Raw genomic sequence first — 15,060 nt, 5'->3', positions numbered from 1 at the left:
TAACATATAAAAGGATGTTTGTAAAAAAAAAAAATCCCACACAGTGTTTTCACAAAGCCTATCACACGAATCAGCCTGCCCAAATGAAATAAGCAGGAACTGCTTCAAATGATCTTTTAAAATGTAAACTCGCCGTTTAAGGAAAGGGAATCACAAAGCGGGCATCTCCTCAGCGAGACCCACACGTTTCGCCCGCAGCCCAGAGTCTTGGCGATGACCATCTCTGATGACTGTAGGTGACGACAAAGCCCTTTCCAGCTCTCCAAACCCACCCCAGAAGGAAGGTGTAGCACCAGTGTCTACCAGGCAAGAGCAGCGGAGAAGCCCTCAAAGGCAGAGGTTGCCAAAGCACAACAAATGCAGTGAGGGTGATCTCCCAGATCACATCTCCCCTCCCTTCTTGTAAGCCAAGGTCACCTCATAGTCACAGCTGACCATTATTCACTAATACAGCTTCATGATTTGGGGCTTACGGTTTCAGAAAAAGTGGAAGTTGCAAGAAAAGGACACAATGATGTCACAACAGTAAGACTCTGGGAAGTATTATTAGATAAGAAAAAAATTGCTAACACTTATTTGGGAAAGTAGCAGATACTTCAGTCTGCTGCCTCTCTAGTAGTAGAAAGAGAAAGCCATCAGGGCTGTTACAAGGTAGGCTGCTGCAGCACTAAAAGAACACAAATCTGAATTCTGGCCTTCTGTTAATTCATGTAATACAACCCTAATTTTATACAATGTTCACTCTGTTTCATGCTACGACCTTCATATGAGCTAACCTTCCCCATTTAATATTTCTTTCATTTCATTGGTAATACTCTATGCCACAAAATTTCCTGGTGTGGTGGGGCAGCTCAAGATACAAACGCTTAATCAATGTGACAGTCTTTAAAACACATAATACTAAGTACTATCTTTCCTATTTATGCAGTAAGAACTCTGCTGTTTCGGAAAGCTAAGTTTTTAAAAATCTTTTGATGTCTTACTTAAAAAGAAAAGGATATTGCTATACCCCTTCTGGAACAGCATGCCTATTATAAAGTAGGCAGTGTTCATTTTTAGCTTCTGACAGATTATTTAAATTTAAATTTCTATTTCAAAGGAGAAAAACTGGCATTCTACAGGAACAAGCTGGTATTATAGTAACGGATGTTAAGGTTTCACAATACCAGTTAGGAGCCTTATAATTTACCTACGCTTAAAAGATAGATAATGATAATAACAGAAGTTACAGAGAAAACACTCTAATAGGTCTTTAGCTAAGGTAAAACTGAGTATGGTCACCAACACACAGGGCAAAGGGCTTATAATAAAAACCTGGCTCAAGTCTTTCCATAAACATGGAAAGACTATTAAGAAATCGGCTAAGGACAACCTTAAGGGATTAAAAAAAACAAACAAACATATTTCAGCTTGTTTGGGGTGGGATGGGCAGGGAGAGAGAAGGGGGTAGGGGGGTGTTTTTAAGAAATCTGTACTTTTATTTCATTTGGAAAGCAGCACAAAGATTTACAGACGGTACTGGCAACCTTCTAGAGACCAGGCAAAAAACACTGAGGACGAGGATTTTTGTAGTTAGATGATTTTATTAGTGCTTCATCCAACCCAGATGGTATTTTTGGAAGAAGGTATTTCCCTGTATCTTTGAAGACTATAACAAACTTGCATCTTTTCATGCCCTCTTATTATATACTTATCAGAAAACATACGGAGTGTGAATTACTAAGTTATCATCGCTGGTTTTAGTCTGTTAAAAGAGGGGGGGAAGTCTGAATGTAAGGCAACTCCAACCGCAGACAGCCAGCTAACATCCCTTCCTACCAACTCCTTCCTCCAGCCTTTAGTCCCCACATACTCGCGCCATCTGTCCTCAAACTCCCTTTCGTGCATCAGTTGCTGCAAGCTCCACCAGCAGACAGGTTCTCATTCTGCCTCCATGAGAAGCCTACGCAGATGTAACTATTGCGGATGACGCAATCTGCAGTGACTTTTTACACTATTAGGGCAAAAAGCTGCTTCTTGCTTTACTTTGAAGGCATTGCCACCAAGAGCGATGGATAGTTTTCCACATTCTAGACAGCAATGGTAAAACCCAGACTGCACAGAGAGGACATCTTAGGACCCTTCGGCTACAAACAGCATGAGACAAACAGGGAGAAGGCAGCTTTTTTGACCTATGTTTCTTGGCTGCAGAGTAAACACCACAGAACCCCAGACACCGCCTCACATTTAAATAAATACAGAGAGAGGCTCAGAGAAGAGCATCGGCTCACCTTTTTCTGAATTCTTTTAAAAGCAGTTTCAGAAAAGCCACAGAGCTAATAAACAGCTCAACCACGCTAAAGGAAACTTTTGGGAAAAGAGACCTCATCTCGCCTTTAAAACAGCAGCAACGATTAATGGCCACATCTACGCATTGGTTTGTGTGTGTTTCTATGAAGTCAGAGACAGGGATAAGCTTAATGTTTGTTGATGTTGCTCTGGACCGCTCTCTCTCCATTCCTCCCAGCAGATAACATTCAAGCTTACCTATACATTTGGAAATACATGGGGGGGGAAAAAACCACACAAATGCACAAACAAAAAAACCAAGATACAAGGAGGGGAAAGTCCAGGAAAAATACAACATACATTAGGTGTCTAGACTAGACAAAATTATAAAATAATTTTACACCTCCCAACCTCTCCATAATCCCTTACAAAAAGGGGGCAGGAGGGTGCCAAGCACACAAGATCACAGAAAAAACCCAGACACTCTACTGAAAGGACATTTAGGTAATATTATCTATATGACAGACTGATGAAACATGCTCTGTGGAAGAACAAATTAAGTGTATCACTGTTCATGCATTTTCATCCTCACTACCAATAAACCTTCCTTCTCGCCTTGAAATTAAAACAGTCGGCCACTCAAGATATGGTGAACACAAAATTTTATAAGGGAGACATCCTTGAATTTCTGTCAAGACAAAAAAAAAAAAAAAAGGCGTTTGCATGATTTTCTTGCATTGCTGCTTCTTTTCCCCTAGCTCAAACATTCAATGGTCTGCAGGAATTATACTTCACTAGAAGTGTTAGTACCTTTATGTATTGTATAAACAAAGAACAGACCTCAGACATAAGAAGTTTAACCTTGATCTTACACAGAAGGACAAAGCTCAGAATCACTGTGGATTGCTGCGTTTTCCTGCTAATCCCTTGAAACACTGCTACCTACTTTTCAAGAGGTTTCACTTTAAACTGTCTATAAAATGCTGAAAATAAAATTGAACTGCTGACCTTCTGTTCCCCAATAGAAACATCATATATTCACTTTTTAACTAGAAAGAGGAAGCGATGTTTGTTCAGTTCAAAAACGCATTTATTCCCAACCAAAGCTGTTTAAGAAAAAAAAAAGAGTACATTGTCCATTTCTAGACAATGATCACTTTATAGTCTTAAGCAATTTATCAATTGCTTTACAAAAAACCCCATTCAATCTACCTCATGACAGTAGGAAAATGTGAAAAATATGTATATTAAAACATTTTTTAACTTTCTAGCTCACAGAACATAAAGTCTTTTAAGTGCCCTGTTCAAACTCTGTTTCTGTGAACTTCCAGTTTACTGTCATTTCAAATATTGAATAAATTCTTAGACTTCTGGATTTTTTTTACTAGGTCACCTAGACCAGAATTTTTATCCAATATAAAGAGGTGCATGTGGCAGTGAAAAAAACCAAACACAAAAAACCCGAACACAAAAATATAAGATACTTCTCAGTTTAACTCTCTAGGCAAAGTTCCACCGATTTTTACCTGAATTTGCGTTACTGAACACCAATTTCTCATATCTAGGAGAGTTTCTCAGGCAAAAAGCTACTTTCTGGAAGCAGTGTCTTTGAATATTACAGGTAAAAATAATCACCGGACACAAGATAACATTCTTGATTCTGTAACCAAGGAGGCAGCTTGAAAGATACAGTGTTAGATTTCATTAAGAAACAGCTAACACCATTAAAATTATTCCTGTATAAATCTGTACATCTTCCTGAAGAAGACTGGACCGCAAGACAGTTATTTGGAAAGCTATCCTTTTAATTTCCTGATCGGACACGTACCAAGAGAAAGCACGATTTAAATGAAAAGACACTCTTGGATCTTTGTATGAGACGTGAGCGGATGCTGCAGCTTCACAAGTCTTTTGCCGGTCAGATGAACTGCTGTGCTAATGCTACACAAGCAGGAAACTATCAGCCCAGGCAAGAAAGGGCCATCCCAACCTCCCCCTGAAGTTATCTGTTCTCCTTCTATCTAATAGCTCTTCAGAGTCAAGACAGGAATCCTTTCTTACCGCTCCCAAAACACAAGCGCGGAGGAAACTCCGTCCCTCACACTTTTCAAAAACAAAACAGGTTTCAAAACAACCTGTCCTATACGCTTTAACTTTAAAGTCAAGGCTTCATTTTTGGTCTGGAATGTTGCCAGCATTTATTTATTTCAATCAAATTATTTCTTACATACTCCAGTTCAAATGCGGTCCTCTTCCAAAAATCAGTACTTGGGAGTGCTCTGCCACATGATTGTAGCAGCAAGCTATTATTAATTCCTCAGTCAAAGAGAAGGGACACAAATCCAAGAGAGAAACACCATTCACTGAAGGGGAAAAAGGATGAAGAGGGATTTACGGAAACCCTTCTGCCAGGTATGCTCCAGAGAACACAGCCTGCTGTAAGCACATTAGGAAGATGCTCCTTATTCTGAACTCTTACCTTGCAGTTCAGGTGTCAGCTGCTTTAAGATGGCTTACACAACCTAAAAAGTTGTTCCACTACTATTCCCCCAACTTGATTTTCCACTGCACCAGAACTGCTGCTCAAAAAGATAAGCTTCTGAAAGCAAACTTTTACCAGATAAAGACTAGAAATATCTGACTTTTTAAATAGAAACAGTTACCCAAAACCAAGAATAAGCAATTAAAAGAGTCCACATTCCTATGAGCAAAATATACATTCAGTAGAGACCGACACTGCCTGGCTACGCCAGACTCTCGTCCTTCTTTATTCCCACTCTCAACTCCAATGCTTGACCAAAACTGAATCTTTCTAAACTCCTCTAAATCTCCTTGTACTGTTTCATCTTCTGCCAGAAAATTTGTCACTTTTCTGAATGAAATCTCCCTGCAATAAATAAATCAGTTCAAAACTAAGCATTTGGCTTTGGCTGCTACATGACATTCCCTCTCATCCACAAACGTTATGTACTCTTGCACTGATGAGACGTTCTATTCTCACACACTCACAGATACATTTTCTTCCTCACTCCCACCAGATAACAATAAAATGCATCAACAAATGTGAAAGGGAATAATAGTAGCCAAATAATTTCCAAAGGTGGAGAGAAACTGTGGGGATTAATATCTGTACTGGAACCAAGATTAAATAAAGGAAAAACAGGTTCAAAACCACAGGTCTGAAATTTAGAACTTTAGCCACAGACTTCTCGTTACTTCTAGGTCAATACAAATTTAAAAATTTATATTGCTACTGAGTTTCAATAAGAGTGACTATGCCATCATTGTTTCATATACAAGTTTAGTTGAGAGCCACACAAAATATTTAGTACTTGACAGCTTCTTGTAGTACCTTAGTACTAATTGTAGTCAAAATTCGAGTGACACACCACAACTCTGTTTTAAGTAATTTTACAACAACAGTACACAATTTCTTCATTATCTAAATTAGAACTTACTAAGAGAAGCCAATAGTGTTACCAAATCTGCAGCAGGCCTCAATGAAAAAGGCTTTTTAAACAAATTCATACACAAACATTGAGAGCTGTGGAGCAGTATATGAAAGGAGCAGCAAATTACAATTCCTGGGCTCATCAAAAGTACGAGCAAGTATATAAAAATTCACAAGTCACCTCAAGGTGGGAAAGAGAATTGGGAGAAGGGGGAAGACACGTGCATCCCCTTCTCCCCGTGAACCTCTGGGAGAACTTACAGAAGAGATATCCCTTTTCCTTCCCTGCATCACAGAACCTCTGAATGCTTCAAGTGACTAATACCAAGCATTTTTATTTTATTTGTTCTTGTTCTTAAGGTCCTTGTTGAAAATTAAGCTCTGAGGAACAGGTCTTGGACTGAAGTGCTATTTGATGCCTTGTTCCTGCTCCTCTAGTGTGCAATATATGTATATTCAAAACCTCAAACCTGAAACCTAATCAAATTCAACAAGTGCAAGTGTAGGGTCCTGCACCTGGGGAGGAATAACCCCATGCACCAGTACAGGTTGGGGGCTGACCTGCTGTAAAGCAGCTCTGTAAAGAGAGAACTGGGAGTCCTGGTGGACAACAGCATGACCATGAGACAGCAGTGTGCCCTTGTGGCCAATAAGGCCAATGGTCTCTTGGGGTGCATTAAAAAGAGTGTGGCCAGCAGGTCAAGGGAGGTTATCCTTCTCTATACTCTGGCCTTGGTGAGGCCGCATCTGGAGTACTGACTGGGTCCAGTTCTGGGCTCCCCAGTTTAAGAAGGGCAGGGAACTACTGGAGAGAGTCCAGTGGAGGGCTACAGAGATGATCAAGGGAATGGAGCATCTCTCTTATGAGGAAAGGCTGAGACCTGGGTCTGTTTAGCCTGGAGAAGAGAAGACCGAGATGGGATCTCATCAATGCTTATCAATATCTAAAGGGCGGATGTCAAGAGGATGGGGTCAGACTCTTCTCAGCGGTGCCCAGTGACAGGACAAGGGGCAATGGATACAAGCTAGAACAAAGGAAATTCCATCTCAACATGAGGAAAAACTTCTTTACTTTGAGGGTGGCAGAGCACTCGAACAAGCTGCCCACAGAGGTTGCAGAGTCGCCTTCTCTGGAGATACTTAAAACCCGCCTGAATACTTTCCCGTCCAGCCTGCTCTAGGTGGACCTGCTTTGGCAAGGGGGTTGGAGCAGACGATCTCTGGAGGTCCCTTCCAACCTCTACAATCCTGTGAGTCTGTGAAACCAACCTTTAGTTCCAAAAAGGTAAGCAGTACTGTGTCATTGCATCAAATGCTGCCCTTAGGTTTTGTTACTCTTATTTTTTGTTACATATATTTTGTTACTCTTATTTTTAACCATTCTACAGAATTAGTCAGGGTACTGGCTCAGGATCGGGAAATGCCCAGTCACCACTTCCAGTAGCCTGGTTTGTACCGTCATTTTCCTCTGATTCTCCTGTCACAGCAACCTACTGATCTCTCCGCCCCAACCTTTTTTCCTAAAGAATACACAGCAGCAGCCGCTCCTCACACAACTGGACATAAACAGCACACGTATGGGACACTGCCATTTTGGCCACCAGTTACAGGGTTACAGCTCACAGGTCAGGACTTCCTGAAATTTCAGCAACCTACTGTTGTCAGAAAGTATGTTATAGCAGCCGTGCATCCAAAGAGTGCCTGAAGCACAAGCCAGCAGTTGAGAATGCAAGATTCCATTATCCCTCTGAGGGTAAATTCCATTTCTAAAGAGCACAACTGTCAAAACCTTGCTTAGCAGCTAGTTTCAAAACCAGTTTTATAAACATACACACACACCAGGTTTGTAGTTCTAGTCAAAACATCTAAGTAAACCCAAGGATGTCACACCCTTTTCTTTTGAGATAAATGCTTTAGCTTACCAACCACCCTGATCTTCACCATCATAAACCAGCGCTCTCTCAATAATGGAACAGACCTTTCCAGATCCTATACAAATCCAGAGCTGGTAGAAAATGCCATTCAGTAATCTTGAGGGAGAACTAAGAAAGGAAAACTAATACTCTGACTGTTTAATCTTGAAAGACAAATTCAGAGATCAAATACAAAGAGAGGTCTAACCCTCATTCAATAGCATTTTTTTGGGCTGGTATGTGATAACTTGAGAACTAATGGTTATGAGGCAACCCAGCTTATCAGGGAATGTGCTAAGCACAGAAAGACAAAACACTACTGATTTTGGTGCAAATTGGGAATTCAAAATGAACCTCTTGGGAAAATCCAGATCCCCCAAACTACCTGCTGCTTCAGGCAAAGGATTTCTCTGACATTATCTGTTTGCTTGCATCACAGAGGATACTTAACTTGCATATAGGAACCATGTCTGTTAGGACGTCAGTAATTCACATTAAAAATAAATAAATAAATCGGGCTACAGGTAGATTTTACAGGATAGCAGGAAGAGGTGGAACAAGTCACAGGGAAAAGAAGTGCTAAAAAGTAATGCAAGGACTCAGACTAGCAAGGAAAAAAACCAGTGCAAGTAGCACTGACAGCAGCAAGGGATTTGCTGGAAGGATTGCACATGCAGCTGCCGAATCAAAAAGCCGGAGTAGGTTCATTTAAAAGAAAGAGGGGGGAAGAGGGTTACAGAGCAGGTAGAAAATAAGCTGCACAGAGGTTCTATTATGGGGAACAACTAAGAGCAGCTGGCACAGACAACAGCCTACAAAATAAGAAGGGATAAGATGAGAAGCTGCAGGGGATCCCTGAAACAAAAGGGTGTGAAGAGAGAGCACAAAGGAAAGCGGGGGTTAAACCCAGGAGACTGCAAGGAGCCTGTGATGTCTTAAAATGAGACTCTCAAACTTCAAATCAGGGAAAGAAAAAAAGATTATAAAAGGTTTGTATGCATGGTATTCTACGCTTCATGTTACTACTGGCTTAAAAAAATAAACAACACGACAAGCTCATTTTCTCAGTCCTCTCTGCTTAGTACAATTTGCGCTTTGTTACTACAGCGCAAACAGTAATTGTAACCCAAGATTAATTAACCGAGTTATTAGAAACAGAATTCCACAGCAAATATACCACACTAACCTTTAAATATTTTCTGTTCTGTGAAATCCACCAATTTCAGCGGTTATCCAGAGCGCCTCTGGGTAACGCACATAAAACCATTTGCCAGGTACAAAATGAGATGAACTGCGTGTACTGTCTCTTCCCATTCATTAAAAGGCAGTATTTCAGCAAGCTGAACTGATTTTTTAATATCATAATACATTTGATGTAATACATACCATTTGAATATGATGTTATATGGAAGATGTTAAGAGCAATACTGAAAATAAAATCATTTACAGTTTTAGCTGTATTTCTACTACGCACCAATTCCAACACGAACAATGAATCATTTAAAGCTCCCTCAAAGCCTCCACACCAGAAGAACTGCCTTCCAGCCATTACCAAATGGAGGAACAAGACTTCAACTGGTTTTGTAAGTGACCTACGCCAACACTGGCTGTGTGCCTGCTTCTGCACAGCACCAGCTCGAGCAGTCAGCCCTACAGAGCTACCAAACAGGCACAGCACCCCTCAGAAACCTGAGGGGAGGGCATCTCCGGCAGGCGTCTGCAAGCGGGAGATAACAACAGCTTCTTTATGGGGCAGATAGATCTTGGAATAACTCGGGTGACATCGGCCTCAACTGCTAATCTGCTTCCTCCTTCAGGAGAATTTGGGATTACTGACCCCTCCTTGCGCCAATACAGCCCTATCACACTACACAGAGTTGGCACAAGGGCTGCTCCCACATCCCGGATGCCGAGTGCCTCAAGCTGACACTCCTGGACCTATGCCTCTATGTCCAACACTCACCAAAGTCACAAACGCTTTTAGCATGTCAGGTTACCCTCCATGTGATGTAGCTTAACTGCATAAACTACCTTGAAGAGTTTCTCAAGATCATATTCTAAGCCACATCAGTTGTCCCTCAAAAGCGCAGCGTATATTCAAATTTTCTAACTGAAACTAGCGTAACACAGGGATAGGTTTATGTAGAAGCCACAGAAATAGGGGCTCAGTAACCAGTTCTGCCAGTGGCATTCCTCCGAACACTGGTCAGGACAGTAAGATTGGTCACTGTGTGTTTTGTGCTCAGTTCACAAATATACTCAGGCACAAGCTTAACCTTAGCTTATTTGCATATATCTATTTCATATATATAGCTTAACTCATAGCTATATTCACAAGCAACATGCTAGATTCTTTTCAGGAGGCAAAGTTTTTTTTGGCTCAGAAAAACTGACGCGCTGGATGAGAAGACAGCCAAAGCCCATACGGGCTATCAAACCACAAAACTACTTCCACCAGGAAAAACGTGGTCTTTGTTTTATTTTTACTGAACTGAATTTTCATGTATTGATGAAAGCTGTACAGTGTTCTCTGACAAGGAATCCATATGGATTGCAGTTAAAGTACACTGCAAAGACCATTTGTGGGCCGTAACAGGTACCATTGATATCTACAAACCTGAGTTGCACCTGAAGCTATCAAAGCTGGAAAAAAAATTATAGACGTGTGATTCTTAATAATCTATTTTAATATTATTAGGAAATAAAAGCATGCCTGTATTTTCATGCAAAGAACTACAATTACTACAAAAAGAAACAGGAAAAAATGTAGTTAAAAATCTAAAAAAGAAAGTACTAGAATTACATAATTCAGGGAAGATCAATTTATTTGGGGGGTATACCTGTGATTACGGGGGTGTAGACGCGGGATGAAAGTATTCTTCCCTACTGTCCACAATTACAGGTTAGAAAGTATTATGCCATTAGCATAACATAATATGCAGTATTCTATAAATTCATTTATTATACTAAATGTCAGTAAGTATTTTTAAGTAATACTAAAGTTGCATTCAAAGGCTTAAAATGAACACTTTAGGCACCTGGGATCGTGGACATAATTACAGGAAACCTTTTTTTTTTTTTTTATGAAAAGGAGTCCAGACATCCACTCAGTGCACACCCTTCATTCTCTCAGTTACTGTCAGCATCAAAATTTCCCATAACTCACAAAAAACACCAAGAACAGGCATTGTTTTCCTTGGGTTTAAACTCCTCAAAAATCAACAACTACAAACATGCTGATCCATAGGAAAATACCAAGAAATATTTTGATACAGCATCACGGACTAGTTGAAGTGAGACTAGTTCCATCTAGTTGAAATGTCTGTGCTGCTTTTTCCTCTTTAATCGAGGAGGAGGATCAGTCTTTCAAAAGCTGTGATCAGGTCCCCATTCTTGCAATGTGAGAGGTATATTCATGTCGCCGTTGTTCTGGGCACCTTTTCAGAGTAGGCTTTCCACCAACTGTTGTGGTACCATAGCCATTGACATTCGATCGCAGTTTAGCAAATCTGCTGGGTACTAAGACTGTCCTGGTTTGAGGTAAAACAGAACCAATTTTCTGATTTGTAATTTTACTTTTTAGCTGGGCCTCTTCTAACTGACTAAAGTCTGAAATTAAAGCATATTGTTCAGACACTGTTCACTCTCAGAGTGATAAGACCTGATTATACCAAGGAACGGTACGCACAGAGGCTCTTGCTTATACTTATTGCTGTAACATCCAAGGTCAGCGAACTTCGCTATTTACCCCGTTAGAGGGTCGGAAGCAGAGAAGCGTAGAGGGGTCCCACCTGCAGGGAGGAGCGGATGGGACAGATGACCCAAAACTGACCAGCAGGGTATTCCATCCCATCTGCATCACGCCCAGTATAAAAGCTGAGGGATCAAAGGGGCAAGGTTGCTCTGGCTCGCTTTTTCTTCAACGGCCGACATGTGAGGAGGACCCTGTCTGTTCCTCTGCCTTTGATCCCGATCCGAGCATTCCTGACTCTAGTTCCGGAATTCAGCTCCTGTCCTCCAGTCTGGGACTTTCCCTGTGTCTGCTGGTGACGCGTTCATCATCGCGGGAGCTGGATACGGTTTTGTATATATTGTATACTTTTTTCTTTAATTTTTATTATTCTATTATTATTTACTATTTTCTTAGTTATTATTATTTTCATTAAAGTAGTTCTTTCTCTCAACTCATAAATCTCCTTATCTCTTCCTCTCCTCTCTGAAGAGAGAGCGGGGGAGGGGGGGGCCATCTGTCATTCTGATTGGCCAATCCGGCCAAAACCACGACAAAGATGCTGATAACTTTGCTTGTACCTGTTTGCCTCTGATCTCATCAAACAATCTCCTTCCTGTGTACAGAGGTATCCCTGAGAAATCAAACAGTACACTCCAGAAAGGTGTGTGAAGTCTCAAAAAATTATACTATGAAAGAACATTTCCCAGAAGATTTTACCTAAACATCATCGCTAAAATACGAAAAAAATAACTGCTCAAGGCACATACTAATATTGCAATCACTTTTCAAAATACTCTATTGTGAAAATACAAGATGTGATTTATTTTTTGATTCAAAGACTTTAAGTGAATGAGGAATAAGTTCAAAAATACTGAATACCACCACATACAATACGGTGTTCTAAAACAGTTCAAATGCTTTTAGGATAGTTTCAGATCTACAACAACTGAATGATTGCAATAAATTGCCAGAACATTAGACTCCATCTGTAGCTTAATATTAATATAATTACAGAAATGACAGAATTTTTGTTTAAATAAAGGGTGCCTTTCTATATAGTTTTCTTCCTTAAAGAAAAAAAAGGAAACAGAAAAAAGAAAAAAAAAGGGAAAAAGAAACAAACCACTGAAAAAAGCTAGCTTGCCCAGCTAGACAAAAGATAAGCTGGCTGATCTTGACAACCACATACTAATTACACTGTAGTTCTGACTCAACAAGATCCTATAAGGACACATTATTGTCCACAGTTCGGTGAAGTTTAAAAACACTTTGAGTGGCATTTGTGAATATTTACTCTGTTGCCAACTGCATTTCCTTTCCAAAGGGCAAAAGATTTACTATGTTCTGGTTCAACAAAACATTTTAAGTGCAGGCTTTACTGAACCCACACCTATGCATTCATTTCCTTTCAAGAAAGGCATTAGAATGCTCCAAGTTTTGCAGAATGACATCTTTACCTAGTTGAGTATAGTCCATCAGAAACACGCACACAGAGGATGGAAGAGACACAAAGCATTAATATAAAAGTTAGACTTAATTTTGTTACTGAAATTAAGTGTTGTCTAATGGGACATAGCAAGTATTTCGGGTACGCATACGTTCAAACAAAACAAAACAAAAAAGATGAGAGAAAAAAAAAAAAGAAAAAAGAGACATGTACACCTCTACATCCTCTTCCAACTCAGACGTCCCAGTGGCTCTTCCTCTCCTCCTTTCAGTAAGCCAGTATCTATTCATTGCCTTTTTGGGAAGTATATAGAACCTTCACCTGCTGTAAACACCTTCACTTTGGGAACGCTTGCAGTGCAAAAGCCAACTGTAGCATCTCAGAATTTCCTTTTCAGTTTGAAGGAAAATGAATCATTTGCAAAAACATATGTAGATGTTGAACTTAAGACTGGATTGCATTTTCAATTTTAACTGGTTCACCTGCACTTTATTAAACAAATTAAGCCTAATTTCAACATCTGATAACACTTCATTGAACAAGCATTTAACAGAACTCACAGCAAAAATCAAGGCACCCAAGGACTTCATACATTGCTTTTCATTTGAAGGCTCCAAAACGTCAATAATTAGCCTTCCTAACTTCCTTCTGAAGAAGGTAACATTATTTTTATTTTATAAACACAGAATTTGAGTAAGAAATAATAAATCCACCTGGTAAAGTAATGAATGAAACTAAGACTCCTACTCTTCTGCTCTGTGCTTCAGCCACTACAATGCTGAAAGTTCATTCAGTGTTCTGCCTTTTTGCTTTTATTTTTTGGTACAGTTGTAATGAGGTTTCATTTTATTCAAAGTTTCTGTTAATAAATCTCTGTTAAGCCACAGAGATCAACTACAGTTACTAGAAGCAGACAGCAGGGTACATAAATTAATAGAAAGAAGATATTCAGACTCTACCACAAAATGAATCCTACGGAAAACATCAGCTTCACTCAGTTACGTCAGGTCTTCTGAGCCAGCCCAGGAAGACACTCTATATATACTGAATGCGATTCTGTTCTGCTCTCACAGAAAATCCACAAACCTTCTTTCCTCTCAATATTTTATAAGCTCTTACTTAGTTTTTAGAATTCAATCAAAGATTAATATTAAGCCTGCTCCACCACAGGCTATGCATGGCGGTTAGTCCTCCACACCTCCCACACCACCACATCCTGCCTACAGTGCCTCCAGGGGAAAACGTCCCAAGTCAACACAGTAGGTAACAGTAGGTGGGAGCCCAAAAACTGTGGTAGCAATATCTAGTGCTTAATTAATAATCTGAGCCTATCCTTTTTTCTCATCTTTTTTTGAAAGTAAGAACTACAACTCATTTGTCTCAGATCACTGAAGGAAAAAGATTTGCTATTTAATCATCGATCCAGCAGTTTAAAAAAAAAATAAAATTACAAGTACACTACATTACATGAAAGCAAAACCAAGCAATATATCCAGTTCACTCGTTATCTTTAGTTATGAAAATAACCACTGAACTTGAACCACTCACCTTTGGCACACTGTTAAAAGGAACCAGGCAGTGAAAGGTGCAGGACTCTCCAACAAAGTTACGTAGACCACTGTCTGAAACAACAAACAATACATATTTTAGTTTCAGCACTAAACTTAGAAGAGCTTTAGCTAGATAATTGGGTTTCATTCTATCAAAATCTCCTAAGAGAGGCTGAAGAGCAGGCAGAATGGCTCTAACTTGATCCACCTATTTAGCATAAATAGAATCCATCTTCATATTTAACTTTTCTCAATGAATACAAGGTCAACTTAACGGCCAACCATCCAAACCATCTAGGAAAGAAAGCAACTACAAACCCAGCCATCACAATAGAGAGAAAAATCAGTCAATAAACAGAATTAAAAATTCAGCCCAGTTTTAGAAAGATTACATTTGAAAGAGCACCATTATTTACTGTTTCCTTCACTTCTACATTAGTCAGTCTAACTTGCCCATACTTCCTAAGAAAAGGTAACGCTGTTACACGTGGAAAACTGAGGTACATCAGCAAAAGCACAGCCTGCAGCTTTGTGGGACACGACTATTTCCACCCAGGAGGCACTCACACATGTTTGGATGTGGAATCCACCTGGATTACTACCGCTTGTGGTTTGGGGCCCTCTGTCATGAGAGACACTGACCCAGGGAGGCAGTGAAGTTGGTCAGAGGGCTGGAGAACTCTGTTAACAGAAGTTCC

At 40.0% G+C, this 15,060-nt stretch overlaps 1 protein-coding gene across 1 annotated transcript in view; it reads right to left on the bottom strand.

The window, feature by feature from the left end:
- NCK2 (NCK adaptor protein 2) overlaps window positions 1-15,060 on the bottom strand; it is an 88,076-nt gene that overhangs the window by 41,294 nt on the left and 31,722 nt on the right. The window contains exon 2 of the mRNA XM_074560331.1: window positions 14,361-14,434. The gene's annotated coding sequence lies outside the window, so the exon portion shown is untranslated. The remainder of the gene's footprint in view (window positions 1-14,360; window positions 14,435-15,060) is intronic.

Source organism: Larus michahellis, chromosome 1, assembly GCF_964199755.1.
Source record: "Larus michahellis chromosome 1, bLarMic1.1, whole genome shotgun sequence".
Classification (NCBI taxonomy): domain Eukaryota; kingdom Metazoa; phylum Chordata; class Aves; order Charadriiformes; family Laridae; genus Larus; species Larus michahellis.
The sequence above is the reverse complement of the archived record's forward strand: the minus strand, read 5'-3'. Positions and strand labels throughout refer to the sequence as shown.